The sequence below is a fragment of the Haemaphysalis longicornis genome, unplaced genomic scaffold, assembly GCF_048455015.1.
Source record: "Haemaphysalis longicornis isolate Haplotype H1 unplaced genomic scaffold, Haemaphysalis longicornis Haplotype H1 scaffold_2, whole genome shotgun sequence".
NCBI classification, from domain to species: Eukaryota; Metazoa; Arthropoda; class Arachnida; order Ixodida; family Ixodidae; genus Haemaphysalis; species Haemaphysalis longicornis.
This window is the reverse complement of record NW_027526295.1, coordinates 271,839,653-271,851,002: the sequence shown is the minus strand read 5'-3', so window position 1 is coordinate 271,851,002 and position 11,350 is coordinate 271,839,653.

Sequence of the window (11,350 nt, the reverse complement as noted above, 5' to 3'; positions counted from 1 at the left end):
GTCTTTGCAGACATTTGCCAAGGAAATGCCCCCCTTTGCTTTCCCGCTCACCTCTCATGCTGTTCCTGTACCGTCGCGCTCATACCAAGGTAAACACACTAAAGGTTTGCGCAAGGCGATTTGAATTTACCGCGTTCCACTGCTACAGGCCAGGTTCCTCGATGCCAGCGCTGCAGTACGGCGGAGACGCGCGTGAATGGAGGCGGCCGACTATAAGGTTTATAGAACCGCGTGGCCGTGCTCCACGTGCGTTCCAAGCAGAAGCTGGAACCTAGCTAGTGGAACCTTTCGTTGCTGTTGCCGCGTGATTTTTCGTATGCCGCCAGGAGGCGGCGGTTTTCTGCAGTAGATGTCGAATATCATTTGCTATCGAAAAACCAAGCATCCATGAATTTTTTAATAAAGGAACACTGTAAATATCCCTTGTGTACTAATCTCCTGTCTTATATTTGCGTAATGTCTTGTTCTTGTTCAACAAAGTTGACAAGTATGAACATATAAACCGGGCTTAGACGTTTGCATTTGGGTGTGAGTATATAAGACTATTGCGTAGTAAGCATTTTACTTTGGCGGGGTGGCTGAATCGAGTTACAGACAGACAGACGGACAGCCAGACAGACATACAGCCAGACCAAAATTTCTGGGTTTAAGTAGCCCAAGAAAGACTATCGTCTTTAAAAATGAACACTTTGAATGTATGATAAAGGTAGAACAAGCAAGCACACTTAGTAGAGCATACAAATAAGATGTTGATTACATGATCAGTGAAAGCTAATCACATGTCTAAACAATAGATTGTTACAATTGTATGTTTAAACAAGATAAACAGTTAACATAGGTGATGCGTACCACAATAAATTGGTTAATACACATACAATATTCAACACACAGGAAAGTCGGTTAAGACCGGGAGTACTTACCAGAATGACTTTTCTTTTCTTTTCGTATTTCCAGATAGTTTTATAATTATGAGCTTCATCAATTATGGAAGGATGGCTGTTACAGAGAGGTACAATTTGATTATGTATAGTTTGGATACCATGGCTGGTCCGGGGCTAATGTCCAACTAGGTAGTTCGTTCTAATTGTTTATCAAAGAAGAGTGCAAGGCTATTCTAGATTTGGTTATAAAAGCGTTGCTAGAAAGAAGCTATACAGTTCAGCACAGATTAAAATCTTTAGAATTTGAAAAATTGACCTTTTTGTTTGAGATATCAGGCATAGGAGTCGTAAAGCTTTCCTTTGAAGGTACTGGAGCCGAACTGAGTGAGTACCTAATCCCATACTAAATGGCAATACACAAGGTGTGGATGAGAAAGTGAAGAATACAATTGTTTCTTCCGTGTGATGCGTGGGCAGTCACAGCGTTCCAACCAATCCTCGTATACTGGTGTTTCCGTCTCACATTGCTTTCCATCTCTCCCACGAGGTGTACGGCCTCTCCATCAGGATCCGCGCGTACACGGACCGGCCGTGATCGCGGTCGTGTGGTTGCGGTGCAAGGCAGTAACCCCACGGCGCGAGGTCCTCGTCGATACGCAAAGTAGGTGAACGATGCCTAACACAACGGTGCATAAAGCAGGCCTTAAATGTGACCATCAAACAGGAGACGCAGTGCCACCAACAAGGCATGACAGCGACATCGACCGCGTTTTTACTAGGGGAGTCGAAGTGGGCGTCTACAGCTACGCTTTATCGCTCCATTTGCACGGACCGCTACTCTCGATAGTCGCAATCAGCAATAACTACTTCAACATCGGCAGCATGTATGAGCAAATAGTTTATTCAAAAGTTCTGTCCTTGTATTCATAGTGACCTGCGTCGTGAGTTACGACATAGAATTTTCCATCGTAGCGAAATATGTCTATACTGTTGTAAGTGCCCTAGTGAGCCTTCATAGCCAATGTTTGGCATTTCGTAAACAATCACTGCAGTGGTTTCGGCAACTTTTCGTCGCACTTCTTCGGTATTTTGCAGTACAGTTGGCACATAATACTTACAATAGAGTATTTTTTATTCACTCGCACATATTAATGATCAGTTCAGAAACGTTTATTTCTTTAGTCCCATCTTTATACAATGCATATCATGACTAAATCCGGCAGTTTTCTTTTTGTCGTTGATATTTCGGTGTAATTTTTTTTCGTGTGGCAGGAGTCCCTTGTTGAGGACTTTTAAGCTCGCGGAAAGCACATGGGAAAAACAAACGCCTGAGAGACACAGTGTTTATGTACGCACGAGCTTTCAACGACATCCCTCTTGGTTCCGCAGCTTACCGGGAACAGCCATCAGGAGTTAACTCGCAGAATAACCTCAACGAAAAAAGTGCAACAGCTTCTTCGGACTTGCGGTATCCCACAAATTATTTCCCCCAATCTCTGCAGCGAAGTACACAGTAGTTGCACTACAGCAATTTTAGGCGCTTTTACTATTTCCCTACAAAGGTGAAAATAATTCAGCTGAACCCACCGCCTACTCCTACTACAATACAGACAAACTGGTTACACTGTTAAATTTGAGAACAGGGTATGGTGGCCACAAAAGTGCACTTTCCGGCTCAATTGGTGCCTTGGACGTCCACCACCCCAATTTACGTGTACAGAGACAAGAAAAGGGGCGCACAAACACAAATTACAGCTTGTCTTTTTTCCCTTGGCCTATTTTCCACGGCGTAGCTTCGCCACCTTTCGGAGCTAATCTGCGAACCCACGCGGCCTTGAAGTGCCGACAGAATGACTACTTCCGATAGAACCAACCGCCGTATGGAAACCACGGTCTTTCACCGTTCTATCCAGTGGAAATGCACGCCGTTGAACGGTGTTGCCCAGGTGGTTAACCTGTCTAACTTAAACGTACGGCAAGTGTTTACCATTGCAGCACTTTGACGCTGCTCCACCCGCACCGGAAGCGCCCCTACCCACCCAGCCAATTTCTCTCCGCTTACTTGTAACTCTTTCCCAACGTGTTTTTTTTTCTTCGCGCATGCGCATGGGTTTGCGCCGGAGGAGTTTTCTGTGTACACGGCACCGCCGGATTTTCCTTCGACCTAGCTATATTAAGCTTCCCGTTAAAAGTAGCTAGAAAATCAAGCGGAATCTGGGCTCAGTGCAGGATAAGATTGCCGCGTGCGGATTAGCGCTGGCAAAGAAAGAGAGAGAGAGAGAGAGCAACTTTATTTAGTTGCTCTCTCACGAGAGGTTCATCCTAGCCGTGACGCGGCCTGGACGTCGTCCCGGCTTGACCCTAGGACCTGCGCCCTTGCTTCCCCGCTCGGGTCGGAGAGAGCCACCGCTCCCCCTCCCCTCTGTGGGGTCGCTCGGTCGCTGCAAACCTAGGGCTGCCGAGACCTGCTGGACTGCCTGGAGTTGCACGTCGTAGTCATAAGTCCACTTCGCCGCCTCTAAGGGTGGGTGAAGCGTCGTTTCTTCTGCTGCCTTCGTCGCGCTGATTCTGCAGTCCCACATGATATGGGTCAGCGTGGCCCGCTCACACTCACAGAGTTTGCACACATCACTGTCGTACACCATTGGGCACATGTACTTCGCGAGCACCGGGGTGATCACGGAATCCGTCTGTATATATAATACGGCCTCCTCCCGAGTAAACCTCGGGTGGGGAGGCGGCATCGTTCGTCGACACAGTCTGTACCACCGCACAACGTCGTTGTAGCTGGTCATCGTATCCTTGGTTCCATCGTAGTCTTCGGCGTCTGCGTCCACGTCGTCCGAGGCGGCCTGGTCGCTGTTCGTCGCGCGGCGTGCAAGTCCTCGCGCGACGGCGTTGGCTGTCTCGTTGTGGTTCGCGTTGCCCACCTGGCCCGCCACGGTTCTACCCATGTGGGCCGGGAACCACTTGAGCACCACACTGCCTCTACTGAAGCAGCCGTTGGCTTCGGCCTTGCGCAGAATGCGCGCGGCCTCACCGCACACACTGTTCTTGGCATAGTTGCGGATCGCCGTTTTCGAGTCGCAAAGGGCCGTCGTGCACCTGGGGTCTGCTAGGGCGAGTGCCACCGCTACCTCCTCGGCCTGATGTGTTTTCTTGGCGTGAACGCTCGCCGCCGTATTCGTGTCTCCCGTCATGGCTGTCACCACCACCGCCACGTAGACGTCTTCCTCTTCTTGGTGTCTCGCAGCATCCACGTACACTGCCCCGTTGTCACTTGCGTGTAGGTCTACCAGGGCCTTGGCCCGAGCGGTCCTTCGTTCCTTGTTATGTTCTGGGTTCATATTGCGAGGGATCGGACAGACGACGAGCCGTGCCCGCGTTCCCTCGGGCAGCGGTTCCCCTGCTGGTTGTCCTCCCTCCTTGGGCACGTACCCCGGGCGTCGGAGGATGTACCGTCCCGTTCTGGTGCCCGACAGGCGCTCAAACTGCGCCGTCTTCTGCGCTTCCGCGATTTCGTCGAGGGTGTTGTGCACCCCCAACGCCGCGAGCTTGTCATTGTTCGTACTTCTGATGAGGCCGAGAGCCGTCTTGTACGCCTTACGTATGGTCGCCTCGATCTTGGCTTTCTCGCACGCCCTCCAGTTGTGAAACGCGGCGACGTACGCGATGTGGCTTATGACGAATGACTGGACAAGCCTCATCAGGTTCTCCTCCTTCATGCCTCCCCTTCTGTTGGAGACTCGGCGGACAAGGCGCATGGCCGCGTCGGCTTTCGTGGTCATCTTGGTTACTGTGGCGCCGTTGACCCTCGTTCGTTCGAGAAGCATGCCCAGCACCCTGATTTGGTCGACATCCGGGATGACCTGTCTGTTTGCCGTGTGTAAGACGATGCTTGACCGGTCGTCTCTTTTGCGTTTCCTAACGCCCTTCGGTGGGAGTATCAGCAACTCCGACTTGGTCGGAGAGCAGACGAGGCCCGATCCGTCGAGCTGTTCTTCGATTGCGTCTATAGCTTCTTGCAAAGTGGTCTCGATATGTCCGTCGCTGCCTCCCGGGTCCCACAGCGTGACGTCGTCGGCGTAGATGGTGTGGCGGACGGCCGCCACCCTTTCCAACCGATTTGCCACGCCGATCATCACCAGGTTGAACAGCAGCGGGGAAATGACTGAACCCTGCGGCGTGCCGACGCTGCCAAGCTTCTTTTCGGGCAGCTGCAGGTCTCCCGTAGCGCTGGCAAAAAAAAAAAAAACATAATTACTCCATTCATAATCCCCGCTTGGCGGCAATATTACATTCTAAGCACATTAGGCAAGCTGAATAGCACCCTCACCAATTGTGGAGCATAAGCTCGCGCTTGTTTGAGCAACATTACTTGGCATATTTACTTGTATGAGGGAAATGCGGAAAATGCCCTGCTTAGAGGGAGGGAGAGACAATAAACTTTCTTTTCCCCATCCCTTGTGATTGCCGTCACTCTTTAAAGTTACACTGATATCGTATTTCTAATTTTACAACGTCAACTCGAAGAGTTCGATCGAGATTATCTTTATGGAAAATAATGTTTTCCGTTGACATCAATGTTTCTAAAAAATGAAAAAAGAAAAACGTTTTCTTTTTTGCCAAAGAAAGCTCACTCGTGGTATTGCCCTTATATTTTCACCGCGCTTTCAGTCGTCGCTAGGGGCTGCCAATGCGGCTCAATGGCCCGGTCATGCTGTTGTAGCGTCAGCTTTCTCGACAGGGAGAGCGCCAGCATCGTAAAATCAATATTGAGACGGAAACTTCGAGTTAATGGCGAACACTCGTGCACCGTCATCATAAAACGAAGCGAAGGCGGTCACTTCCCGGTAGCGCTCTGCGTTCGTGACGCGGGGCGACATGTGACGCCGCACAAGTGACAGGCCGTTTACGTCTACAGGGTGTTCGGAGTCAATACATGCAAGACGCCCTTGGCGACGCGGCTGCCTCGTATACCTGCCAAGCGCGGGCAGGGGGTAAGGGCGGAGAAACGGTTGAAGGCCGTGCAAGAGGGTGTCCAACGTTCCATTTCCCGAATGCGTGGATGGTTGTGACTAATCCGCGTGCAAGGCAAGATAGTAGAAGGAACCGGAAGGCAATGTGACCACTCGGTTCGTGTCTACGTCTTTCCTTGTGCGTCGGAAGCTATGTCTTAGTCTAAGTAGCGGCTCACCTAATTTGCCATTTTCTTTTCTGATGGAGGCGAAAAGCAAAAACGCCCGTGTGTACGAGATTTCGGCGCACGATAAAGATCCCCAGGTGGTCAAAATTAATCCGGAGCCCTCCACTACGGCGCGCCTCATAGCCTGCGTTGCGTCGGCGCGTTAAACCCCACAATCAATCAATCAATTTGCCATTTTAAACATATACAGTTGCTCCACAGGCTGTAAGAGAGGCCAACGCGTCAGAAGAAAGGTAGCTTGGTTCTAAAACTCGCCTTAAAATGGTCCCTGTGGACTGTAGCGCATTTGCTTAGCTTCAAACACATTTTAACCGTTTTTTTTAAGCGAAGCTTTAGTGTCTCCACAGGGTTGCGTCTGTAACACAAAAACGGGTAACACGAAAACAGGAAAGCGAGAAAAAAAAAAAACACTTCCCGTGGCGGGAGTCTAACCTGCGTCCCTCGCGTTATGAAGTCTATCCGATTGCTCCATTTCGGCATGGTCGAAGCGGTTTGGAATTGGGGAGGGGTGCAAGGACGTGCAAAATTAGAAAAAAAAAACTGGTTGATTCTTCTGTCATAGGAATCAGTAAAACACGAAATTGACATATGAAGCGAAATCTCCAGCTGAGCATGATTTGCGGGTCAGCGGCTGCCTTGTGGGTGTGCTTGGCGAGCGACGTCCTGCTGGCGGCTCGCTTCAGCAAAGGTGTACTGACATACGTCAGTGAAATCTTAGGGTATCGCGGCATAAAACACTGTCGTGTTAAAATACAAAACCTGAAAGCGAACAATCCTAAGTATAACGTACTCTTTAGTACTAAAAATTGCTTCCCCGCAAGAAGATCCTGTCTGCAGGGGTGCACCCTTTGCAGGACGCCTGCTTCGTTGTACTGGTGTCCCTTCCGTGACGGATATAACGTCACGAAATCTTCGTGTATCCGAGAGTAAAACACTTTCGTGTTAAAAATCCTGAACACCGACGTGTAAAGACGACCTTGATCCTTCACGAGAAAGCTTCGCGTTCAATCATCATCGTCGTTAGGCGGAGGGGTATTTGATTTTTACCTTGTTTGCTCAGAGGGAAATCTTAAGCTTCACTAAAACCGCCGAAATTCTCCAGGGTCTTGCAATGCATGTGTGAGCTGCAATATACTGCCGCGAACCATGCCTTGGGTTTGTTTATTTGTGTTTTGCTTTTACCGCCCGGCGGCGCCGGTCTGTGTTATCTCTGTGCCAAGGGAAGCGCGCGTTACATTCTTTCTTTCTGTGCCGCATGTGTTATCTGTTCTGATAGGGAGAGCATTCCGATCTAACGTGAACAGCCCGGAATAATCTTCTTGGATCTACAATGTTCTCGATGCAAATCGACGGTTCGAGAACCACGCGCGCCGAAAGATAAAAAAATTCCCCCGCACCTCCCCGAAGGGAATCGTGCAGAAATGCGAATGCATTGTGTGCACCGATGAGTGTGTTGCGAGTAATGGCGTAATTAATGACGAGAGTGTGAACGTAATCATTTATTCATCAGCACCTGTTTGTGTTATCGTTGTACCTGACGGCCACAATCACTGCCTTGTGATCGCTAAAGTGCACGGTCAAAGAGTCTTTGAGAAGCATACGCGCGTCACAGTTTCCCGTAAAGACCAGATCAATGCAACTCCCGTGAATGGTAGTGGGGCACGTGTCGAAGCCGGCAGAGAGACAATGCATAGAGTGCCTGGTCTGCATGTACTCGACCAGCCACTCGCCACTCTTCTTGCGCACGTCAACGTTGAAGTCGCCAACCAAGACTATGGGGTCAGAGGGTTTGGAGCGCACGCGCACACTTTCCATAGCCGCGTCCAGCTGCGCGGCGACGGCGTCTCGAGCGAGGTTGGGCGCGAGGTACACGGTCACCACAAAGACTCTGTCTCCGGTGTAGGCAAGGGTGTACAAGTCCTTGTACGGAGACGTGTCGCGAACGAAAGACGTGGCAACGGCGTGCGATATCAAGTTCCCATACACGTTAGACACGAGACTAACACCGCAGTACTCGCAGTCCTTGCCGCTTCGAGCAAAGTAGTACTCGTTGACGGCGTCATCAGCCACAGCAGTAGCACTCGGGCAGACACTGCGATCGAGGACGAGGAGTGACGCCTGTCGCTGTTGTCGCAGTTCTTCGCTGAAGGGCAAGTAGCGCTTGACGAACACGTCCACACCACCGGCTCGGCGGAGAGATAACACCTGCGGGCGCACGCCGACGGAGCACGACAACCCCCGACTAAGAAATGCATTCGCATTTACGACGACGACGACGACGAAGGCAGAACTACGAGGCGCGCGCTCACCTGCGCTCGCGCTGGAGGAATGCAGGCGCACGCCGGCCAACGGAGCAAGACAACCCCCGGCTAATAAATGCATTCGCATTTAAAAGCCGGCAGAGCAGACGCCAGGGTATTCGATTCTGCGACGTTCGCCGACGCACGTCACTTTGTTGACCGCTGTTTCGCCGCCTCTGTATTCTTTTGAGTTGTTAGGGGAGCACAAGTTCGCTCCAATAAACTTGTTTCTTTTCCAAAACAACTGCGTTGTCCCTGGCTTCGTGACAATACAATCCTCGCAAAGTACGAAACGTCGCCGTAACGTCAGAATTTAGTGGGAAAGAAATTACTTGATCATTTGCCATTTCGAGCTTCCTAATTCCGTGTTATTAGGTTCGTCGGTTTCTGTATGGACCTACTTCCTGTTTATGAAGAAAGGACAGAAATGTATGCTTCTCACACCTGAATGCCTGCAGATCATTAGACTTCAAAATTGCAGCTACACCCTGCTATTATTGCATGGCGCGCAGCGTCGTTTTCTTATTCCTGCTACCTTTGCTTGGTTATATGCTCGCTTTTTTGTTTGGCACATGCATTATATTTTTGTGTGCCTCTTTTTTTAAGTGGCAGTCGCTGCTGACGCCACCCTCCCCGCATTTTTGCGTCGTCGCTCTGTGAAACAGGTGTTTTCTGTGCTCCCTACATTTTTCCGTTTAGAATGTCTGGAAGCATCATTGTTACGTTTGTAAGTTTTGCACCCTACGTTTTTCATCCGGGATTGGTACCTGCTGTACAAAAAGTTTCAAGTGTTCTTAATACAGTCGCCGACCAATTTTTCGGGCGCCCTATTTGCCGGTCCTGTCTGAATATTCGGACTCTGCCACGACACCAACACACGATTTATAGGATCAACGCATAGCATCGACCAAAATTTTGGATGTTTGAAACGCTCCTCGTTCGATTTTCCGGACTTTTTCTCTCGATTATGAGTCAAAAGCTACGGAAAACGCAAACCTCGCTGCCATGTTGTTTCTCTCCAGCCTCGAACCCGCGTTGCCAGCTGATCTCGTATAGGAACACTAGTGACCATTGGTAATGCTCTTAATCTGCCGAACTCAATGAGCACTAGCGCGCTGAAGGCGCCCTCCTCAAGTAAGCGACACTGGAGAAGTTCTCTAACGCTGACCGCGAGATCGAGCTCTGCGCTGAACTCACTCAAGACGATATAGTTCACCGGGTGCTGGAAGATTACTCGGGCTCAGACACTGAGTAGCCAGGGAATGCACTGCCAACTAGACTTGAAGGCAGGCCATTTTGGTGCTTCCTGCGTTTTAGAACGAGAACGCCACCTTCGCAGACGTGCAGGCTGGCTTATTGGTACGGCAACGCAGCGCCTCGTAGAAACAGACTGACGAGATTTCCAAGCCGCTCTGCAAATAAAGTGAATTTTTTGCGTTAATTGTTTTTTTCGGACTGCCAAAATATTTGGACGCTATCTCTGCCTCGAGGGTCCAAAAATCGGTCGGCGACTGTACATTCGAAGCCGCTCCCCTCACTCCTTTTTTTTTGTTATTTTACGGACTACAAGGCTATTTTCTAAAGTAACATTAAGGATTGGTCAAGTTCTTAACCGGTAAAACAGCATTCTTATCTACCTCATCTAAACGCAGCTATTCATCAATGTTCCGACATAACCGAGGCACAAGGATATGCAAGCCCACATTTAAGTCTGGTGTGAAGACGGATGTTTGCATTAAACTTGCAGGACCATGACACACATTTTTAAAATCCTTAATAGACAATTGTGCCCGTCAATATTCCCCCAAAAACATTCACGTTACCGTGGCTTTGTCAAAATGTGTTCGTTTTCTCCTCCGACTTTATCACCCATTAATTGAGAAAAGTTGGCGAACACATTTTTTCTGCAAAACCTGTGCTGCTTGTCCTGCGCGTTTTAGTGGTGGAATGCGCAATTTTTGGAATGCGGAAACCTTTCGTACACTTTCCAACCGAGGTGGGACATAATTTGTTTCAAATGGTCACATTGTCCTCATGTATTTTCGTTTGTGTTTGCCAATGTTTGCAGTCTTAATTTTATCCATTTATTTGCCCGGGGGTATCACACCTTATACTTCGGGCCCCACTTGTATACCGACTTCGCGACGCTTTCTTGTACTATTACTACTATATACCTGAAACGGCTGCGTCCTATGACTAAACATTGTTACCTGTCCAAAGACAACACTGGCGCTAAAATTCACAAACTCATAATGCAACAGAAGCGTGCATCTGATTATTCCGTCCAAATTTACCGACTGCGCTGAGCTCTGCATTATTCTCAAATACACGGCTCAACTTCGGCACAGTGACTATCCTAAGCCCCTCAACACGACATCACAGAAATTTCGGCTTCACAATTTTCACACTCTACGCAACTTCTACTAATAGTGTTCTGAAAAAAAAAATTAAATGATGCTTTAATCAAACTCTGCGACTTGTGGGGTTCGCGCGACTTTCACTACACATAGCCCGGTACATCAGCTGAATCATATTAGTCCTTTCCACGCCTTTCCGACAAAAAACGTTTGATTATAGGTGGCATTTATGTGTGTATCAGAAAAAAAAAAACGCAGCTAAACCCAACACCAATTGCACAGCGCCGACCTGCTGGTCTTGAAGACGCGTTTTTGATAGGAGAAGGCTGCCGAAAAAAAGACTCATTTTGAACTTCCCAGTAGGGAAAAATAAGCAATCGTGTTTCTGACCACCAAACTGCGTTAATTACGACAAGGCTAGGTGGGCTTCAGTGATCGCGACCACAAAGCAGGTGCCAAATAAGAGTGCGATGGGCAAAACGAAGCAAATCAATTGAAAATAAAAGAACGGCAAACATATCAGTCTCGCAAATTCATGCTAACAGGAACGTACAAAACTTCAGGTTTGGTTGAATGTGAGAAACAAAAGTTCAATTTAAAATACGA